Source organism: Lynx canadensis, chromosome C2 (assembly GCF_007474595.2).
Source record: "Lynx canadensis isolate LIC74 chromosome C2, mLynCan4.pri.v2, whole genome shotgun sequence".
Lineage (NCBI taxonomy): Eukaryota > Metazoa > Chordata > Mammalia > Carnivora > Felidae > Lynx > Lynx canadensis.
This window is the reverse complement of record NC_044311.2, coordinates 59985571-60009629: the sequence shown is the minus strand read 5'-3', so window position 1 is coordinate 60009629 and position 24059 is coordinate 59985571. Positions and strand designations below refer to the sequence as shown.

The 24059-nt window shown below is 35.7% G+C and overlaps 1 pseudogene; it reads right to left on the bottom strand.

Annotated features, from left to right (window-relative positions):
- LOC115522844 overlaps positions 1 to 21897 on the bottom strand; it is a 47328-nt pseudogene extending 25431 nt beyond the window's left edge.
- Between the last annotated feature and the right edge of the window lie 2162 nt (positions 21898 to 24059).

Here is a 24059-nt window from a genome sequence, read left to right as displayed (position 1 = left end):
AAAGTCTATTTTCTCCAATGTAATTATTGCCATTCTGGCTTTTATTTTTCACTTCCATTTGCATGATGAATGCTTTCCCATCACTTTATTTTCATTCTGCATGTGTCTTTAGATTTGAAATGAGTCTCTTGTGGGCAACATCTAGATGGGTCTTACGTTTTTATCCATTTCATCACCCTATGCCTTTTGATTGGAGCATTTAGTCCATTTATGTTCAAAGTAATTATTGATAGGTAGATGCTCATTGCCATTTTGCTACTTGTTTTATAGTTGTTTCTGTAGTTCTTCTCTTGCTCCCTTCTCTCACAGTTTTCTGGCTTTGTTTATTGATATACTTGAATTCCTTTCTCTTCATTTTTTTGCAAATATTAATTTTTGATTTATTGTTACCATTAAGTTTGTATATAACATCTTGAGCATATTAAGTTGATGGTCACTTAAGTTTGAACCCATTCTAAAAGCACTAAATTTTTACTCCTTTCCCTGCCATATTTTAGGTATATGGTATCATACTTTACATCCTTTTATTTTGTGAATCCCTTGACTGATTTTTATAGATATACTTAATTTTACTGCTTTTGTGTTTCCTACTTTTCTTACTCCTGTTTATGGTCTTTCCTTCCCAAAGAATCCTCTTTTGCATTTCTTCTAAGGCTGCTTTATTCGTGATGATTCCTTTAATCTTTGTCTAGGAAACTATTTCTTTTATTCTGAATGATAGCCTTACTTGTTAGAGTATTCTTGGTTGCAGGTTTTTTCTTTAATCACTTTGAATACATCATGTCACTCCCTTCTGGTCTGCAATGTTGATGATGAAAAACAGCTGATAGGCCTTATGGGGTTCTGCTTCTATGTAACTGTTTTCCTTGCCCCTTTTAAAATTCTCCCTTTGTCAGTCTTTTAGCCATTTTACTATACATCGGTGTGGACCTCCTGTAGTTGATTTTGTTAGGGGCACTCTGTGCCTCCTGGATCTGGATTTCTGTTTCCTTTCCCAGACTCAAGAAGTTGCCAGCTATTATTTCTTTAAATACATTTTCTGCCCACTTTTTTCTCTTCTCCTTATGCAATTCCTATAATGCAAATGTTATTATGGTTGGTGGTGTTGCTGAGTTCCCTTAATCTATTCTCATTTTTTTTATTCTTTATTTCTTTCTCCTTCTTCAGGTTGGTTCCTTTTCATTACTCTGTCCTTCAAGTCACTCATGTATCTTCTGCTTCCTCTAATCTGCTATTTATTCCCTCTAGTGTATTTTTAATTTCAATTATTGAATTCTTCATCTCTGAATAGTTTTTTTTATATTTTCTCTTTATTGTGGGTCTCACAGAGATCCTCCACTCTTTTCTCAAGTCCAGTGATTATCTTTATGACAATTACTTTAAGTTCTCTCTCTTATGAGAATCGCAAGCAGGCTCCACACCATCAGCATGGAGCCTGATGCTGGGCTCACTCATGAACCATGAGATCATGGCCTGGGCTGAAATCGACAGTTGGACACTTAATCACCTGAGCCACTCAGGCACCCCTAGTCCCTTTATTGTTAATGACTAGTAGTCTAGAGTAACCTCGGGCCAGAGTTGATTCAGACAAGGCATTTGCCAAAGCTACCATTGTATAGAACTGTAGGACATAATCCCTATGTTGTCCTCTGAGAATCTTTTTTTTTTTTTTTTGTAGGCAGGGCCTGCTTTCAGAACAGATGTCTACTTCCTGTCCAGTGCTGGGGCCACAGTAAGAGTGGTTTAGGTGGGTATCTTCCCTACTCCCCAGGGAAAGGGTAACTTCAAAGTCATATTTGCCTCTGGGCTGCTTGTACACTGTCATGTCTGTGGTATGGCTTTCAATGGACTCTTGCCAAGGTCATGTTTGTGGTGGCCGGTCATGGTGTTAGTAAAGTTTGGACTGATATGCTTGGAGGATGCCTGTACCATCTTTGGAAAACTGCTGAGAGCTGGTTAGAAAGGATGGACCCACAGAAGAGCACAGGGATGAAGCATGCTATTAGCAAGTTAGGTGGAGAGTGTTCAAGGTAGTTTCTGCAAGTGTCCTTGTATGTGTAAACTGGCACGTATTTTCTTTACAAATAACCATAAAATGTATTTAACATGGAAAAATGCATAAATCACATTTAACTATTTCCTAAAATATAATTGAAAAATAAAAATTATAAGTTCTGCAGATTATAAGCTTTTATATCACTGCATAATATCTGTCATTCATATTGTCTTCACTACCCACAAACACAAAATTGTGGTTGTATTAGAATATATTTAGTTCAAGTTTATAAAGTTAAGTCTTATAAACTCAGCTACACAAAGGAAACAACAGCAAAATATGTATAAAATCTACAACTGAATAAGATTTTCAAAATTTCCCACTGTACAGATTTTCTATTACATTTAGTTGCTTAATAACCACACTCATAAATTTCTATTCTCCAATCCCTTTACCTACATAAAGGTATATGTGGATGTTGAAAAATCCTAATTCACACCTCCATTTCTTCAAGTTCACATATACGGAGTTTGTTTTCTCAGGCAAGTTCTTGTGTCTTTGCAGATATGGATTCCTGTTCTCAGAAATTCTTGACAATTTCCAAATCTTCTAGAGGCCCAGGAAAGGCCTTGTTCTAGTCATTCGCATGGACTAAGGCAAAGTTAGAGATATTGCCAATCTTTGGGTCCTTTTAACGACATCTTCTCTGTCTATAAGCAGTGTCCTAATGAAGTCTTTTACATGGTACTTCAAATGTCTGAGAAACCTATAAAAGAAATGTTTGGCAGACTTTTATCTTTAATCAGAGGATATGGCCCTAATGTCCTTGTGCCTATGGTGGCTGAAGTGTGGAAGCCTTATAACCCCTATTTATATTTGTAGAATATCACAAGGGTATTTGTTTACTGGGACAGTGGGAAAAATGCTTCATTTTGGATGCTAATGTGGATAAATCTTCAGTTTTAGTGCCAAAATGTTGATCTTTTCCATCAACAAAATTGCCTCTTCTCTTTTTAAATTATTTTTAAACTTTTGGAAGTATTTTATTTCCTTTAAATGTCATGATTTTACTTTGGATTCAGTATCTGAGAACTGATTCTAAAGAAAGCCTATGAAACATTAAAATTTAATGATCATCTCCTTATAGAAAGCCAAAGGATCTACATATTTGTATGTTCCTCCTATGTTTTGACACAATCTTTAGCACTTTGGTCTTTGCAGAAAATAGTGAACTACTTACTTGAAAATACCAATTACAAAACAATCTCAGGAGGCCTGAACTAAGGAACCTAAGTGCATTATTCAAATGCATCATATCCCCTGTATTTTATCACTAGATAAGTTTACTCAACCTGGCAAAATTTATAATCATCAACAAAATAGAATACAATCTCTCTGTGTGTCCTCTGAGGTATTTTTTCTTTTATTATTTACTTTACATGTAAGGGATCAATTTTCTCCTCTATTCAACTAATACAAATAAGTACTTATCCCTTGCTTTATTGTAAGATTTTGGTAATGATTTGCAGCAAAATCGTTGAAGTCCCTTTCATTTTGTTTATTTAGCAGTAATTATCAAATTGTTCTTAGCTTTGAAATGTGCCTATCAATTCCAGTTATATTACAACTTCAAGTTCCTGTTATTTTCCAAAAGAATAGACACCAAATCAGAGAAAAAAATTTGCAATGTAATCACAAACCATAATCTAGATTGATTTATATCTGTATTTCATAAATATAGACTAATTTATATTTCTGATCATTAGTATGAATGGAATATTCCTGATACAAAGCTGTATCTAGTATTGATAATGTTTTCCTAGTATGATTATGAAATAAAACCTAATAGTATTTTAGCAACATATGTATATTCAAAAACATTCAGATGATGTCACTTTTTAATGATAGCAATTGTCACATTTTTTTCCTTTAGTTATTTAAATTGAATGGACTGTCACTTAAGAAATAATCCGTATTTTTCCAAGGTTGTTTTGACATTAATAGCATTTTACTGCAGTTATTCTTTAACATTGTTCAATTACCGTACTTGAGAAATGTTATATCCTTTTCTGTTTAACAGTTTCTTATGATTCACTGAAGTCTGTAACTGAAATGAAAAAGAAATAGACTACCAAAATTGATAATATTAAGATTGACAGGTGTGCTAAGAAAGCAAGTCACAGTTGGACCTAGAAGTCATCAGCCAAAGAAAGTCATTGAATCCAAAAAATGCTGCTAACATCAAATTGAACAGCTTTCTTATGTTAGCAACTGTGCTGGAAAATAACAAGGTAAAGGCATACAAATTTTATTTTTATTAAAATAGTAAATAGATATAGATATATATACATAGTAATTATGTAATTATTATATATACATATGTAATTATTATTTAGGGATATACAATTAGCAGTTTAAGTCTTAACAATCTCATCTCATCCTTCTACGTTATCAGTTCTACTATGACAAGGTAAAATTTCTAATGGTGTAATCCATTTATCCTGGTACTTACCTTGATATTTCCAGATAATTTTATATCTCTATTTTGATCAATTAGAGATGAACATTTAGCTTTTTTACCCCAACACAATACACTTCTGTCTCTGTTTACTCCTTAGTTGTATCACACTTTCTGATTGAATCAGTAATTTCATGGTGTGTTATCTATGTAGTTCACTATGATTCTTTTTTCTTGTGTGCAATGTTTGGTTATAATACTGCTTTATGTTTCTCCTACAAATTTGCAAACACCAATTCTTATTTTGACCTATTAGTACTGTCATAGTTTAAATACATATACTTTTTGTTTGTCTTATTTGCCCAAAAGGCAGACTTACTATTTTGTTTCTCAGTCTCACTGTTTCACTTGGGTCTGGTTGCACTCTTCCAGGAGCTTATGAAGAAAAGGTGCTGGGAATATTAAACTTTTTTTTTTAATTGCAGTTAACATACAGTGTTAAATTAGTTTCATTTGTACAGCTTAGTGATTTGATACTTATATGCAACACCCGGTGTTCATCACAAGAGCACTCCTCAATCCCCATCACCTATTTCACCCATTATGCCACTCACTTCCCCTCTGGTAACCATCAGTTCTCTAGAGTGAACAGTTTGTTTCCTGGTTCACCCTCTCTTTTTCCCCCTATACTCATTTGCCTTGTTCCTTTAATTTCACATATGAGTGAAATCATATGGCAAATGTCTTTCTCTGACTTAAACTTCGCATAGCATTAGACTCTCTAGCTCCATCCATATCCTTGCAAATGGCAAGATTTCATTCTTTTTATGGATGAGTAATACTCCACCATGCATATATGCACCACATCTTTTGTTCACCAGCTGATGGACATTTGGACTGTTTCCATAATTTGGTTATTGTAGATAATGCTGCTATAATCATAGGGGTGCATGTAGTCCTTTGAATTAGTATTTTTGTATTCTTTCGGTAAACACCTGGTAGTACAATTGATTGGTCATAGGATAGTTCTATTTTTAACTTTTTAAGGAATCTCCACACCATTTCCCATGGTGGCTGCACCAGTTTGCATTCCCTACAACAGTGTAAGAGAGTCCCCTTTCTCCACATCTGTTGTTTCTTTTGTTGATTTTAGCTATTCTGACAGGTGTGAGGTAATATCTCATTTAGTTTTGATTTGTATTTTGCTTATGAAGGATGAGGAGCATTTTTGTATGTTCCTGTTGGCCATCTGTAGGTCTTCTTTGGAAAAATGGCTATTCATGTCTTCAGCCCATTTTTACTTGTATTATGTTTCACTAGATGCTGTGTTTTGTAGAAGTTCTTTATATGTTTTAGACACTAACCCTTTACCAGATATATCATTTCCAAATAGTTTCTCCCATTCCATAGGTTGCCTTTTAGTTGTGTTGATTTTTTTCCTTCGCTGTGCAGGACCCACAATTATATGATCAATTAATCTTTGACAAAGTGGGAAAGACAGTCACTTCAACAAATAGTGTTGGGAAAATTGGACGACTTTCTTATACCATACACAAAAATAAATCCAAAATGGATTAAAGACCTAAATATGAGACATGAAACCATTAAAATCCTGGGGGAGAACACAGGCAGTGACCTCTTTGACATCGGCCATAGCACCTTCTTAATAGGTATGTCTTCTGAGGAAAGAGAAACAAAAGCAAAAATAAACTATTGGGACTTCATAAAAATTAAAATCTTCTGCACAGCAAAGGAAATAATCAACAAAACTAAAATGGAATATTAATCACTTAATCATTTATAAGAAAATACTTTTCTTATTATCTTTCTTATAATCTGATAGATAAATTTATATGTATATAAATTACATATATATTAAATATATATATCTGCTAGAAAATATAACAGGTTTTTTTTTCCTTCACTCCCTGAAGGAAAAAGGTTTTTAAATTATTCTGTGTATTCTAACAACTAGTATTTGGGAGACCAACGATACTATGATTGTAATTCTTGGTATTCCTAAATCCTGTGTCTTACTCCAAGTCTTTAGGACTTCTCTAAATGTTTTAAATTTAGATATTTGGATTATGCTTTCAAACTGATAATTCCTATCCTTCAGTTCTGGGAAAAAAAAATTTTTTTCAGGACTTCGTTGATAAGTCCCTCTATCAACTGTCCATGTTCATTTTTTCTTTGACAGAGTGTGTATCTATTTGAAGTTTCCTTTAATTATCTTTCATTGCCTGCTCTCTGGTCTTTTGCCCTAAAGTATTTTGTTCTTTGACTATATATTATTCAGAAAGATACTGCTCTTCTCTGCATGGATGTAATACATGCAATATGTTGCATTGTTTTTCTTGATTTAAATTTTCTTGTATGCTCTGAATTGTCAGTGTTTCTCCAGACACCTTTATTTGCCTACTGTGCTTTCTGATATTTCCATTAGAAATTTCCTCAAGTGGAATAAAATTCATGGCCATCCTTTCAAATTTCAAAATAAGTCATTAAGAAAAACCTTGGAGGGGCGCCTGGGTGGCGCAGTCGGTTAAGCGTCCGACTTCAGCCAGGTCACGATCTCGCGGTCCGTGAGTTCGAGCCCCGCGTCAGGCTCTGGGCTGATGGCTCAGAGCCTGTTTCCGATTCTGTGTCTCCCTCTCTCTCTGCCCCAAAAATAAATAAACGTTGAAAAAAAAAATTTAATAAAAAAAAAAAGAAAAACCTTGGAAAGTGTATTTCAATCAGAAGATATGTTCACTGTAAGGCTTTATTCTAGGGTGATTGAACAAGGGACCTGACATTTTTGAGTGACCTCTAAAATATAGATAAAGATTTTGTGTCTGGGATAGTTCAGCTTTTTAAATAAATATTACAAAAATTTCTGCTTAAGCGAATAATGCTGGACTGAAGAATTTGGATAAGAGGAATTGGATAGTCAGTCCATATGGAGAATCTTATAATACCTTATATTTTTTCCTTTGGCCCACTGCTACTCTCCGTTCCACTTCTGACTTTCTTCAATTTCATATATCTGATCCCTTTTACCAATCCAATTCAGGTCTATCAGAATAAATGATGATTTTTATGTCAAACACTTTGCTTGGAACTATATGCATTACAATACATTACCTTCATTTTAACAGGGAGAATAAATGCATTTTCATGTGCCATATTTAGCTAAATGTTCTTTCTGGATACACATTTGGTATTCTCTTTTTTTTAGAAGCCTCATTATTATTGATAACTCTATGACATTTACTGTAATTAAAATAGTTACATTCTCTTTTTCCTATTTTCTTTTTGCCACGGGTAGATTAAGAAAATTAAACTTGAATTTTATTTTAATGTAACTTATATATAGAAACTATCCTTCCACTGATTTTCCTTTTAAAGAAATAGCTATATTGTGGTAGGATATACATGCAATAAAATCACCGTTTAAAATGTACACTATTTTTGGGGCACTTGGGTGGCTCAGTTGGTTAAGCGTCTGACTGGCTCACGTCATGATCTCACGGTCCATGAATTTGAGCCCCGCGCCGGACTCTGTGCTGACAGCCTCGGAGCCTGCTTCAGATTCTGTGTCTCCCTGTGTCTCAAAAATGAACATTATAAAAATGTTTTAAATAAAAAAAGTAAATGTACAGTATATTTTATTCAGAATTGCACTACTATCACCACTATTATAAAACACTTATAACACCCCAAAAGGAAACCCTGTACACATCCCTCTACCCTCCTAGCTCTAGACCAACACTATTTTATTTTTATTCTCTATGAATTTCCCTATTCTGGACCTTTCATATAAATGGAGTAGTTTGTGGTATTTGTTATGGACTTCTTTCATATACCATAATGTTTTCTTTTTTCCTTTTTGAGATGTAAATGATATACAACATTGTGTAAGTTTAAGCACTTGATAAAGCATATATAAACTTTGACAGGTAACACCTTCACTACCTTACATAATTTCCTATTTTGCATATGTAGTGGTGCCATTTAAGATCTTCTTCTTAACACTATTGTATCACCATGCTATACATTATATCACCAGAACTTATTCATCTTACAACAGAAATGTGTACCCTTTCACCAATATGTCACCACTTCTGACCTTAATTTTCAAAGTATCATTTTTTACATTATAATCAAAGTTTGTATGTGTTCCATAAAATGATATATAGATACGCATACAAACACACACAGCAGGTATGGTTATTCCATCAAGGCATTCATAATATTTAAGTATAAAAATTTATATTAAAAATGGGAATACAGGACTTTAAGAGAAAAAGTACAACTTTGAAGTATTAACAGTAAATTTTAAATAATTATACATATTCTGTTTGTAGATCATATGACAAAGAATATATTTCTCCATTTAATTTCCAAAAGAAAAACAACCTTATGTTGCATAAAAATCACTTCTATGTTCAATATCAGATGTAATTGGCCAATGGTATCATTAAAACATACTAACATCAAACATTTTCTACAAGTATAGTTCCATGTGAAAATGATATTAAGAGAAATACTCTGACAAAGCCTGTTCATGTAATAGCAAGTGAGTATGGCAACTAAGCTCAGTAAAACTAGTAATTCCCATCTTTTAAAACCTTGTTTAGAGATACTTTTGTTTTTCAGTGAACAGCCATTCATGGAGTTGAACAGTTTCCTTAGGAAACATAGGAAGGCCCTGAACTCACCTCCTGGATGAAACACCACATTATAACTATACAATAATTCCTCCTGAAGAAGAATTGAGGGCACATTAAACATCTTCTACACAACTAAAGATAGAATAGTAAAAGAGAACAAGAGACACTGTAACAAAGGAAACTCCAAAGCAGTGGAATGGTCATAGGGAGGGATAGCATTGAGCAACCAGGCATAGATTCCCCTGTCTCTGGAAATAGGAAAATAGCCACAGTTTAAAAGAGCAACTAGCACAAGAAAGACAAAACTAGAACTACACCAAGCAATGCAAAGTGCTACAAGAACACGCTCCAGGTATCAGGGAGTGGAGGGGGTGGGAAACTGTTACTACCCCACCTTAAAAGCCTAGACTAGAGTGGGGTCCAGATGCCATTATCAACAGATCTGGTGCTCAGTGTGAGTTGGCAAACACTGTGAGCCCAGAATTCTCAAGCCCACACCATCCTGTGTGGTGCTGGAACATAGAAAATAAACCATGGGTTGTTTTATCTTTTGTATTATGTATGAATTAAAAATTATAAATTTTGTTTTTTTTTACTTTGTGGTTTTCATTTTTGTACTTTCTATTTTTTTTGTCATCTTATTTCTTATTTTCTTCATTCAGGAAAAAGCCGGAATTTAAAAGAATAACTAACATAAAAACATAGCTCCTGCCAGATACCAAAGAAAGGATACATAAGAACATTGCAGCAAGTTTAAGAGGAACCATTCTGCCTAAATTAGAATAAGTCAAGACATCTCTTAGATAACATCAAGTGAACAAACATTCATATTATAGGGGTCCCAGTAGAATAGAGAAAGGGGTAGAAAATTGATTTGAAGAAATAATAGCTGAAAACTTCACTAACCTACCTCAAGGTCCAAGAAGTACTGAGAGTTCCAAACAAGAAATATGCAAGGAGGTCCACAGCACATCACATCATAATTAAAACATCAAAGACAAAGAAATTGTAAAATCACAAAAAAAGAAGCAAAAAGTGACCTACGTGGGAAAACCTGATTTTTCAGCAGAAACCTTGTAAGCCACAAGGGAAGGACATGATTAACATGTAGAAAAGGGGGTGGGGGTAGGAAACATACACCTACCAATGAGAATAGTCTACCCAAGGAGGCTCCATGCTGCCAGTGAAGGGCTCAACACAGGGCTCAATCTCATGAACCATGAGATCATGACCTCAGACAAAATCAAGAGTCAGATGCTCAACTGAGCCACCCAGGTGCCCCTATACACATTCTTTTCAGGTATACATGGAACATTCTCCAGAATAGATTACGTGTTTGGGCACAAAACAAGCCTGAATAAATTTAAAAGAGGAAATTAAAATAAATATATGGAGACAAATGAAAACCAAACCAGTCCAAAATCTTTGGGAGGCAGCAAAAGCCATTCTAAGCGAAAAAACATATAGTAATACAGGCCTACCTGAAGGAACAAGAAAAAGCTCAAATAAACCATGTAACCTTATACCGAAAGGAACTAGTTTCCTCTTTGATTGCTTTGTTGACACATTGGTTGTTTAGTATCCCATTGTTTAGCCTCCAAGTGTGTGTGTTATTTCCAGGCTTTTTCTTGTGATTTCTGGTTTCATACTACTGTGATTGGTAAAGATGCATGGTAAGATTTCAATTTTCTTAAATTCATTTACTGTTCCATTTTCCAAGGTAGAAAGCTCAGTAATTGAAAATTACCTCAACCCTCTCCCTCTTTATGACTGACTGAAAATTCCTGTTGATTATACCTCAGAAAAGTGTTTGAAGTACAACTTATCCTTACCAGGCCCATTGTCTTGGACTTTGTTCAGAAATTGAAGACAACACAAAGAAATGGGAAAACATTCCATGATCATGGATTGGAAGGACAAATATTGTTAAAATGTCTATACTACCCAAAGCAATCTACACATTTAATGAAATCATTATCAAATTATCACCACCATTTTTCATAGAGCTATAACAAACAATACTAAAACTTGTAGGAATCACAAAAGACCCCAAATAGCCAAAGCAATCTTGAAGTCCAAAATTGTGATGCCTCCAGCTTTGCTTTTCTTTTTCAAGTTATATTACAACATTGTAGTGATCAAGACAGTATGGTACTGCCACAAAAATAGACATGTAGATCAGTGGAACAGAATAGAAAACCCAGAAGTGGACCCACAGTTATATGGTGAACTCATCTTTGACAAAGTAGGAAAAATATCCAATAGAAAACAGTCTATTCAACAAATGGTGTTGGGAAAACTGGGCCACTTTCTTACACCATACACACAAAAAATATTCAAAATGTATGAAAGAACTAAATGTGAGACAGGAAACCATCAAAATCCTAGAGGAGAACACAGGCAGCAACCTGTGCTTTCTGACCTCAGGCATAGCAACTTCTTACTAGGTGTATCTCCTGAGGCAAGGGAAACAGAAGCAAAAATGGACTATTGGGACTGAATCAAATAAAAACTTCTTCACAGTAAAGGAAATAATCAACAAAACTGAAAGGCAGCCCATGGAATGTAAGAAGATATTTGAAAATGACATATTGGAAAAAGGGTTAGTATCCAAAATCTATAAAGAACTTACCAAACTCAACAACCAAAATCAAATAATTCAGTTAAGAAATGGGCAGAAGACATGAATAGACATTTTTCCAAAGAAGACATCCAGATGGCTAACAGACACATGAAGAGATGTTCAACATCACTCATCAGGGAAATAAAAGTCAAAACTACAATGAGCTATCACTTCACACTTGTTGTAATGGCTAAAATTAACAACTCAGGAAATAGATGTTGGTGAAGATGCAGAGAAAGGGGAACGCTTTTGCACTGCTGGTAGGAGTGCAAGCTGGTATAGTCACTCTGGAAAACAGTATGGAGGTTCCTCAAAAAGTTAAAAATAGGGGCAACTGGGTGGTTCAGTCGGTTAAAGTCTGTCTCAGTTTTTGGCTCAGGTAATGTTGTTGTGGTTTTGTGAATTTGAGCCCTGGGTTCATCTGGAAGTGCAGAGACTGCTTGGGATGCTCTCTTTCCATCTCTGCCCCTCCCTCATATGTATGTGCTCTCTCTTAAAATAAATAAACTTTAAAAAATTTTAAGTTAAAAATAGAACTACCCTACAACCCAGCACTTGCACTACTCGGTATTTACACAAAGGATACAAAAATACTCATTTGAAGGGGAACATGCACCTCAATATTTATAGCAACATTATCAACAATAACCAAATTATGCAAAGGGGCCAAAGCCTCATTGATGAATGGATATGTATGTGTACATACACCACATCTATATCCATTCATCAAATATATATATATATATATATATATATATACACACACACTCATATACACATACACATATATACATACATATATACATATATATACATATATTTGATATATATATGATATATATATATATATATAATGGACTATTACTCAGCCATCAAAAAGAATGAAATCTTGCCATTTGTAATGACATGGATGGAGCTAGAGTCTATTATGCTAAGCAACATAAGTCAGAGAAAGATAAATACCATATGATTTCACTCGTATATGGAATTTAAGCAATGAACATGGGCAGGGGGAGAGAGAAGCAAACTGTAAAAACAGATTCTCAACTATAGAGAATAAACAGGGTTGCTGGAGAAAAGGTGGGCAGTGGGGTGGGTTAAATGGGTGATGGGCATCAAGGAGGGCACTTGTAATGAGTGCTAGGTGTTATAAGTAAGTGAAAAATCACTAAATTCTACTTCTGAACTATCACACTGTATGTTAATCAACTGGAATCTAAGTAAAAACTTGAAACTGCAAAAGAAAGAAAAGGAAAACCGGCATGGTGATTGGTGGCTGTGGGCTCTGCCTCTCTCTGCCTGTAGCAATGCCCTGTCCTTGGCTAGGATTTTCTCATGATTCCACATCTCTCAGCACAGATTTCTTATGGTTCTCTGAAATGTGGCTGCTCAAACTCCCCCCTCCTCAAGGTAAATACCTAGGAGTGGAATTGCTAACATGGGCTACCTCAACAAACAAATCAAAGCTCACCTGGTGCAGGGTCCAAAACATCACTACAAGTAGGGAGATAAAGTAACCAAACTCACAACAAGAGACAGCAAGTAACATTCTCCAAAAACCTCCTGAAGGGTCAGGCCCTGGACAGTGTATGACCCCTCTTTAAGATAATAGTGCTTGCAGGTGCAGGGCACATAACAAGCTTTTAAAACACAGAAGGGACAGAAAACTAGCCAAAATGATGAAAAAGAATTCTCCTCAAGAAAGATTCCAGGAAGAAATGACAGCTAAAGAATTGCTCAAAACAGTTATAAACAATATAACTGAACAAGAATTTGGAATAATAGTCATAATAATTTCTGTGCTTGAAAAAAAGCATAGAAGACAGCAGAGAGTCTATTGCTGCAGAGATAAAGGAACTAAAAATAGTAATGATGAATTTAAAAATGCTATCAATGAGGTGCAAAATAAAACAGAGGCAGTCACAGCAAGGATTGAAGAGGCGGGAGAATAAGTGAAATAGAAGATAAAATTATGGAAAAATAGGAAGCTGAGAAAAAGAAAAAATTCTGGATCATGAGGGGAGAATTAGAGAACTAAGTGATTCAGTGAAATGGAAAAATATCTGTATCATAGGAGTTCCAGAAGAAGAGAGAGAAAGGGGCTGAAGGTGTACTTGAACAAATCATAGCTGAGAACTTCTCCAATCTGGTGAAGGAAACAGACATTGAAATCCAGGAGGCACAGAGAACTCCCTTCAGATATAACTTGAATCAATCTTCTGCATGACGTATCATAGTGAAACTGGCAAAAGATACAAAGATAAAGATGCAAAAACAAAGAGATAAAAGATAAAAAGATAAAGAGAATTCTGAAAACAGCTAGGGCTAAACAGGGCTTAACATATAAGGGCAGACACATAAGTGTAGGAGCAGACCTGTCTACTGAAACTTGGCAAGCCAGAAAGGAATGGCAAGATCTTCAATGTGATGAACAGGAAAAATATGCAGCCAAAAATCCTTTATCCAGCAAGCCTGTCATCCAGAATAGAAAGAGAGATAAAGGTTTTCCCAAAAAACAAACAAAACAACTGAAGGAATTCATCACCACTAAACCATATCTATAAGAGATCCTAAGGGGGACTCTGTGAGTGAAATGTTTCAAGGACCACAAAGGACCAGAGACATCACTGCAAACATGAAACCTACAGATAGCACAATGGCTCTAAACCCATATCTTTCAATAATAACACTGAATGTAAGTGGACTAAATGCTCCAATCAAAAGATATAAGGTATAAGAATGGATTAAAAAACAAGAACCATCTATTTGCTGTCTATAAGAGACCCATTTTAGACCTGAGGACACCTTCAGATTAAAATTGAGGGGATGGAGAACTATCTATCATGCTACTGGATAGATAAAAGAAAGCTGGAGTAGCCATACTTATATCAGACGAACTAGACTTTTAACTAAAGGCTGTAACAAGAGATGAAGAAGGGCATTATATCATAGTTATGGGGTCTATACATCAAAAAGAGCTAAAAATTATAAATGTGTATACATTGAATTCAGGAGCACCCAAATATATAAAACAATCACAAACATAAGCAATCTTATTGGTAAGAATGTGGTAATTGCAGGGGACTTTAATACTCCACTTACAACAATGAACATATCATATAGACAGAAAATCAGTAAAGAAACAATGGCCCTGAATGATACCCTGGACCAGATGGACTTGACAGATATATTTAGAACTTTTCATCCTAAAGCAGCAGAATATACATTCTTCTCTAGTGTACCTGAGACATTCTCCAAGATAGATCACATACTGAGTCACAAAACAATCCTCAATAAATATAAAAGAATTGAGATCATACCATGCACACTTTCAGATCACAGCGCTATGAAACTTGAAATCAACCACGGGAAAATGTTTGGAAAACCTCCAAATTCATGGACGTTAAAGAACATTCTACTAAGGAATGAATGGGTCAGCCAGGAAATTAAAGAAGAAATTAAAAAATATATGGATACAAATGAAAATGAAAATGCAACAATACAAACCCTTTGGGATGCAGCAAAGGCAGTCCTAAGAGGAAAATACAATGTAATACAATACATTGTAATCCAGGCCTATCTCAAGAAACAAGAAAAATTCCCAATACAAAATCTAACAGCACACCTAAAAGAACTAGAAGCAGAACAAAAATAACAAAAAAAAACTGAAACCCAGCAGAAGAGAAATAATGAATATCAGAGCAGAAATAGACAATATAGACTCAAAAAAAAGTAGAACAGATTAATGAAACTAAGAGTTAGTTTTTTGAAAAAAAATTGATAAACCTCTAGCCAGGCTTCTCAAAAAGAAAACAGAGAGGACCCTAATAGGTAAGATCACGAATAAAAATGGATTTATCACAACCAATCCCTCATAGTACAAGCAGTTATCTGAGAACACTATGAAAAATTCTATAGGAAAAAACTGGACAACCTGAAAGAAATGGAAAAATTCCTAAACACCTACACGCTACCAAAACTCAAGCAGGAAGAAATAGAAAATTTGAACAGACCCATAACTAGTGAAGAAATTGAATCAGTTATCAAAAATCTCCCAACAAATAAGAGTCCTGGACCAGATGGCTTCCCTGAGGAATTATACCAGACATTTAAAGCAGAGTTAATACCTATTCTTCTCGAGCTGTTCCAAAAAAATAGAAATGGAAGGAAAACTTCCGAACTCATTCTATTGAAGCCTACATTACTTAGATTTCCAAACCAGAGACCCCACTATAAAGGAGGATTTCAGGCCAACATCCCTGATGAACATGGCTGCAAAAGTTCTCAACAAGATACTAGTAAATCGAATTCAACATCATGTAAATGAATTATTCATCGTGATCAAGTGGGATTCATTCCTGGGCTGCAGGACTGGTTCAATATTCACAAATCAATCAATGTGATACATCACATTAATAAAAGAAAGAATAAGAACCATATTATTATGTCAATAGATGCAGAAAAAGCATTTGACAAAATACAACATCCTTTCTTAATTAAATCCTCAAGATAGGCAGGATAGAAAGAACATACTTAAACATAAAAGCCACATATGAAAATCCCATAGCTAATATCATCCTCAATGGGGAAAAAACTGAGCTTTCCCCCTGAGATCAGAAACATGACAGTGATGTCCACTCTCACTACTGTTGTTTAACATAGTGTTGGAAGTCCTAGAATCAGAAATCAGACATAATGAAATAAAAGGCATCAAAATTGGTAAAGAAGAAGTCAAACTTTCATTGTTCGCAGACATCATGATACTCTACATAGAAAATCCAAAAGACTCCACCAGAAGACTGCTAGCACTGATAACATGAATTCAGCATGGTAACAGGATACAATATCAATGCACAGAAATTGGTTGCATTTTTATACACCAATAATGAAGCAACAGGAAGAGAAAGCAAGAAATATCCCATTTACAATTGCAGCAAGCACCATAAAATACCTAGGAATAAACCTAACCAAAGATGTAAAAGATCTGTATGCTGAAAACTATAGAAATCTCATGAAGGAAATTGAAGAAGACACAAAGAAATGGAAAAACATTCCATGCTCATGGATTAGAAGAATAAATATTGTTAAAATGTCAATACTATCTGAAGCAATCTACACATTCAATGCAACCCCAATCAAAATTGCACTTGCATTCTTCTCAAAGCTAGAACAAACAATCCTAAAATTTGTTTGGAACCACAAAAAGACCCCGAATAGCCAATGTAATATTGAAGAAGAAAACCAAAGCAGGAGGCATCACATTCCCAGACTTTAGCCTCTACTACAAAGCTGTAATCATCAATACAGTATGGTATTGGTACAGAAACACATAGACCAATGGAATAGAATAGAGAACCCAGAATTGGACCCACAAATGTATGGCCAACTAATCTTTGACAAAGCTGGAAAGAGTACCCAATGGAAAAAAGACAGTCTCTTTATCAAGTGGTGCTGGGAGAGCTGGACAGCAACGTGCAGAAGAATGAAACTAGACAACTTTCTTACACCATTCACAAATATAAACTCAAAATGGATGAAGGACCTAAACATGAGACACGAAACCATCAAAACTTTAGAGGAGAAAGCAGGCAACAACCTCTTTGACCTCAGCTGTGGCAATTTCTTACTCAAAACATCTCCAAAGTCAAGGGAATTAAAAGCATAAATGAAATATTGGGACCTCATCAAGATAAAAAGCTTCTGCACTGCAAAGGAAACAATCAACAAAAGTAAAAGGCAATCGATGGAATGGGAAAAGATATTTGCAAATGACATATCGGATAAAGGGCTAGTATCCAAAATTGGTAAAGGGCTAGTTACCAAAATTGGTAACTCACCAACCTCCATACCCAAAAAACAAATAATCCAGTGAAGAAATGGGCAGAAGACACGAATAGGCACTTCTCCAAAGAAGACATCCAGATGGCCAACTGACACATGAAATTATGCTCAACGTCACTCATCATCAAGGAAATACAAATCAAAGCCATACTGAGATATCACCTCACACAAGTCAGAGTGGCTAAAATGAATAACTGAGAAAACTACAGATGCTGGCGAGCATATGGAGAAACAGGAAACTTCTTGCACTATTGGTGGGAATGCAAATGGGTGCAGTCGCTCTGGAAAACAGTGTGGAGGTTCCTCAAAAAGTTAAAAATAGAACTACCCTACAACACAGCAATAGCACTAGTAGGAATTTACTCAAGGGATACAGGAGTGCTGATGCATAGGGGCACATGTACCCCAATGTTTATAGCAGCGCTATCAACAGTAGCCAAATTATGGAAGGAGCCTAAATGTCCATCAACTGATGAATAGATAAAGAAGTGGTGGTTTATATATACAATAGAATACTACTTGACAATGAGATAGAATGAAATCATGCCATTTGCAGCAACATAGATGGAACTAGAGGATATTATGCTAAGTGAAATAAGTCAGTCAGAGAAAGACAGATATCCTATGTTTTCACTCATATGTGGATCTTGATAAACTTAACAGAAGACCAGGGGTGTGGGGGGAGAAGGGGAAAAAATAGAGACAGAGGGAAGCAAACTGTAAGAGATTATTAAATACAGAGAAAAAAATGAGGGCTGATGGGGAGTATGGGAGGGGAGGAAATGGGTGATGGGCATTGAGAGGGCACTGGTTGGGATGAACACTGGGTGTTGTGTGTAACCCAATTTGACAATAAATTATATCAAAAACTTTTTTTAAATAAAAGATATAATACAGAAAAAAAAGAAACTGCAAAAAAAGTATTCAACCCTCTGTATCTGTAAATTTGTACAATGTGCTTTGATATTCATGTACTGTATTTCTCACCAAAAACTTTTTCCCCAGCATCTTACGCTGATGAAGCCCAACCCTTCGATGTTAACAGGCATTAAATATCATTAGGCTTAGCCCTTCAGTAGGCAGATGAGAAAACCTGAATTCAGAGGAACTAAATCCCTACAACTGAATGGTACGATTTTCCAAAGACAGGTAGCTTGTTAGTATAGGGCTGGGACTAGAACCCAGATCTGCTGATTCCCCCATCCTGAGATCTAAATGACCAGGTACCTTAGTAAAGTTATCCAAAAGAATGCCATAGAATTTTTAGTCCAAATCAGAGTTTTAAAGTAAGAGTGTAAGTTATTTCATCTCTGAGCAAGCAGTTTGACAAGGCTCATTAAGCTGAAACTATTATTGAAGTTATTCATCTTTTCAAATGTTAGATTTCTTTTGAGACATTAAAGACAGTTCTAAATTACTCCTGCGATGTAATTTTATATTGTATCACTCTAAGTAACTTCACTTTACCAGTTCTAAAACTTTGTCTTAATGTTTTTCTGATCACAATACTCTTTAAAATTATCTATCGATTGTTTTACTTTGTTCTTGTCTCTTTCCACTAAGTATACTATAGATTTCATAAAAGCAAGAACTTGTCTGCTTTGTTTGTTGCAGTAACTCAAGAATGTAGAATACTGGATACTGTTGACACTTAATACCTATTTTTCAATAAATAGCTTCAGTGGTTTATTGAAATTGTTTTGAAATGCATTCTAATTACTGAAATAGAAATGACTACCTTCAAAACCATGACTGTGAGTCATCTTTAAACATTATTACATTTAAAAGACATTTTAAAGCAAATAAAATTGTCACTCAAAAATATACTAACAATATCAGTACTAACAATATTAAACAATCTTATTCTTTACACCAGGTTCAAGGTACTTGTAACGGAACCCAAGTTTATCTGCCCAGTGTCCAGAAAAGCCAATTACTGAGGCATAAGTATGCAACAAGGAAAGGGGTTATTTGAGAGGCAGGCAAACAGGAGAAAGACAAGGCAAGCCTCAAACCACATCCCAGAAAGGAGGAGAGTGAGGGCAATTGGAAGGCAAACAAAAAAAGGTCTGGGTAAAAAGTTGCAGTTGCCCTTCTTAATCCAAATAACCCTTTGATTAGGCTTCCAACCCCCACTTTCTTTTCATCATTTCTCATTCTTGAGGCAATTGGGATGATGGCCTCTCTAGTTACTTCCTGCTGAAATGGGGTGAAAATCACGATTATAGGAATTGAACCCTTCTTCACTCATTTATACATATTCTTTAGTTCAAGGTTGAATCCCAACATTCCGAATTAACAAGATTTTTGTACTTTGGTTAATAGTGCTTATACTATGTTTTATCTAGAGTCTTAGCGGAGATTTGTTGCAACTAAATAGCTTGTTGTACTTACAGATGGATTTCTTTGGATCAATTCTCCCAAATATTTCTAGGTCCCTCAGAGGCTTGTTGGTCCAACCAGTGTTCTTGTTGATGTTCTCCTTGCTGACAGGGTATAGGGAACCTGTGGATTCTTTGTAACTTCAGTGTGATGAATCCACAGCTTAAATCCCTTATGATTTCACTGAAGAATTGGTAGTTAACAGCACCTCATAAAAGTATTGTCCAACAAAGTTGGATTTGGTTCTCTGGGTGCTTGCTCTTCCAAGTCTTTAATAAGTCTCCAAGATTCAGGTGGTATAAAAGCACATCTGTGGGGTACATAAACCTGATGAAGTAAATTTATGTACTTAATGTACCTGATAGTATCTAATTCTCTAATGTGAGCCCCATCAAGTCATGAAAAGAGTGTCAAAAAAGTCTTCCATATAACATTTCATAGGGGCTTAAATCAAGCCTACTTCTAGAGGCTACTCTTACCTTACCTCAGGGTAATTAGTAAGGCTTTTTCCCAAGTTAAGTTGGTTTCTCGGCATATCTTTGCCAAACTTGATTTTTTCTGTTTTTTTTTCCAGATTGTTGAGGGCATCCAGGAAGGGTAACTTCCATTGAACGCCCAAGGCATTGGACACTACTTGTGTGATTTTTGCCATAAATACTGCTCCATTGTTTCTCTGCATTGTTAGCGGCAATCCAAACCTAAAAATGATTTTGCTTAAAAATTTTACAACTTCTAAAGTTTTCTCTGAATAGTATGGAAAAGCTTCAACTCAGCTTGTAAAGGTGTCCACAAATACCAGCAAATATCTGAGTGAGATCATATGGTACTTATCTTTCTCATTCTGACTTACTTCATTTGCTATGATACCCTCTAATTCCATCCATGTTGTCACAAGTGGCAAAATACCACACTTTTTTTTTTATGGTGAACAAAACAGACAAAAAACATAAGACAAAATAGAATCAGACAAAAATATACAGATAACTGTTGCCAGAGGGAAGGGGTAGTGGGAGGATGGGAAAAATGGTTGAAAGAAAGTAGAAACTAGAGGCTTCCAGATGTATAATGAGTAAGTTATGGGGATAAAAGGTATAGCATAGGAAATACAGTCAATAATATTGTAATAGCATTGTATGGTGACAGAATGTAGCTACACTAGTCATAAGCATAAGGTATAGAGATGTTGAATCACTATGTTGTACACTTAAACTCATATAACATTACATGTCAACTGTACTCTGATTAAAAATGTTAAAAAATAGATCAGCAAATATTGAAAATTACCTGTTTTCGGCACCATGGTAAAGTCTGCCAGGTAAAGATGCCTCTAAGTTGTATAGCTTTTAGAACTGCTGGGGCTCCTGTTTTAAGATTGTTTTTAGCAAAAATGTCACATTTTTAAAACAGGTCTCTGAAGATTGGGACCTTTATATATTTCTGGATCTACTGGAGTAGCACCTCACCCATAATGGGTGCTTTGGTGAATATGGTTAATTATTTCTTCCATAAAAAGTTCTGGGATAAGGATTTATTATATTTCTAGCCGTGTTTAGTGCCAACATGGTGTCTAAGTCCCATTTTTTGCTCATCTCAGGACTTCCAGGGAATACTAGAGTTGCTATTTAGTGAAGTCTGTGTCTGGTACTGAAGTCATTATAGAGTTTTGGAATCTTGTATAGGCTGCCATCTTGGCAGCCTAATCTGCCCAATTGTTCTGGGGTCCTCTGCAATGGACAAGAGCTGAGTCATCACTGTATCTAGCTCTTCATTGTCCTTGATCCAGAAAACTGTTCCCTACCATGAACATCTCAGTCTGGATTTTACAATTGCTGATCTATCAAATCAGGACAGCTGGAATAAACATATTCAATTACCTGTAGGTATCTGGTGATCTTTCTGAATAGCCCATACAGCTGCAGGCATGAAGATTGTCTAGGGCCATTGTGGCAATTTTTCTCTGAATATTACCTCAAGTTGCCTAGCTTCAGGTGGCAGGGCTACAGGAAGAAATAGTACTTTTAGTTCTCAATGATTATAAATAAAGAGAATGGGAGAAAATTGGAAACCTTAATTTGAATAGTCATATCCAGACCTAGAGGAAATCAGAATTTAGGATCCAGTCCAGTTTTATAGGCAAACAAACATTCAAAGACAGTTAATCAGAAATAGGATCTAACATACACAAAGGTGTGTTACTGAAAGGTGGTTCTCTAAAAGCTTCATTTCCACCAAAGATAGTCAAATTAAGACTAATTTTTAAAATAAGTCCACTTTTCAGCAACATGCAGAAGGTTGAAACTAGACCACTTTCTCACACCATTCACAAAAATAAACTCAAAATGGATAAAGGACCTGAATGTGAGACAGGAAACCATCAAAACCCTAGAGGAGAAAGCAGGAAAAGACCTCTCTGACCTCAGCCGTAGCAGTCTCTTACTCGACACATCCCCAAAGGCAAGGGAATTAAAAGCAAAAATGAACTACTGGGACCTTATGAAGATAAAAAGCTTCTGCACAGCAAAGGAAACAACCAACAAAACTAAAAGGCAACCAACGGAATGGGAAAAGATATTTGCAAATGACATATCGGACAAAGGGCTAGTATCCAAAATCTATAAAGAGCTCACCAAACTCCACACCAGGAAAATCAAATAACCCAGTGAAGAAATGGACACAAAACATGAATAGACACTTCTCTAAAGAAGACATCTGGATGGCCAACACACACATGAAAAGATGCTCAACGTCGCTCCTCATCAAGGAAATACAAATCAAAACCACACTCACATATCACCTCACGCTAGAGTGGCCAAAATGAACAAATCAGGAGACTATAGATGCTGGAGAGGATGTGGAGAAACGGGAACCCTTTTGCACTGTTGGTGGGAATGCAAATTGGTGCAGCCACTCTGGAAAGCAGTGTGGAGGTTCCTCAGAAAATTAAAAATAGACCTACCCTATGACCCAGCAATAGCACTGCTAGGAATTTACCCAAGGGATACAGGAGTACTGATGCATAGGGGCACTTGTACCCCAATGTTTATAGCAGCACTCTCAACAATAACCAAATTATGGAAAGAGCCTAAATGTCCATCAACTGATGGATAAAAAAATTGTGGTTTATATACACAATGGAGTACTACGTGGCAATGAGAAAGAATGAAATATGGCCCTTTGTAGCAACGTGGATGGAACTGGAGAGTGTAATGCTAAGTGAAATAAGCCATACAGAGAAAGACAGATACCATATGGTTTCACTCTTATGTGGATCCTGAGAAACTTAACAGAAACCCATGGGGGAGGGGAAGGAAAAAAAAAAAGAGGTTAGAGTGGGAGAGAGCCAAAGCATAAGAGACTCTTAAAAACTGAGAACTGAAGGTTGATGGGGGGTGGGAGGGAGGGGAGGGTGGGTGATGGGTATTGAGGAGGGCACCTTTTGGGATGAGCACTGGGTGTTGTATGGAAACCAATTTGACAATAAATTTCATATATTGAAAAATAAAAAAAAAAAGAATAAGTCCACTTTTAACAAACTTGGCCTAAGCACAGAAAGAATAATGATTGGCCACATAGTTGTTTAATTTGTTTTGTTACAACTTTTCACTCCTTGAAAAGGAATTTAAAATTACTTTTAAGAGCCTTTTGGGGCTAAAAAGCCAAACCAGATATTTGCCACCAGAGTTTTGCCTGTAATACCTATACATTTTGATGGATTCCTCTCTTCTCAAGGTCCTCAAAACATCCTGAGGATCTGGCACCTGCCAGGAAGTGACCCTCTTTACTCACCTGGCAAGGCTGTTGGAAACCATGTAATAAACAAGGTAACAGGCTGATTTTTCCAAGGGATTTCATTGGCTCCATAATACCAACCTTAGTTCCTTAAAGCTGTAAGGTCATATCTGAGTCTATGCATATCTCCCTAAATATGACATTCCAGTCAAATCTTTGGTAATATGACCAACATTTCCCATGGTGTCCTATCATAAGGAGAACAGATTCTTATAGAACTTCTGCAAATAAATGCAGTGCCATGAAAATATAAGAATACTCAGTTTCTGAATTCTGGAGGGAGGAAAAGGGTATTTGTTACCAAATTTCTTTAAG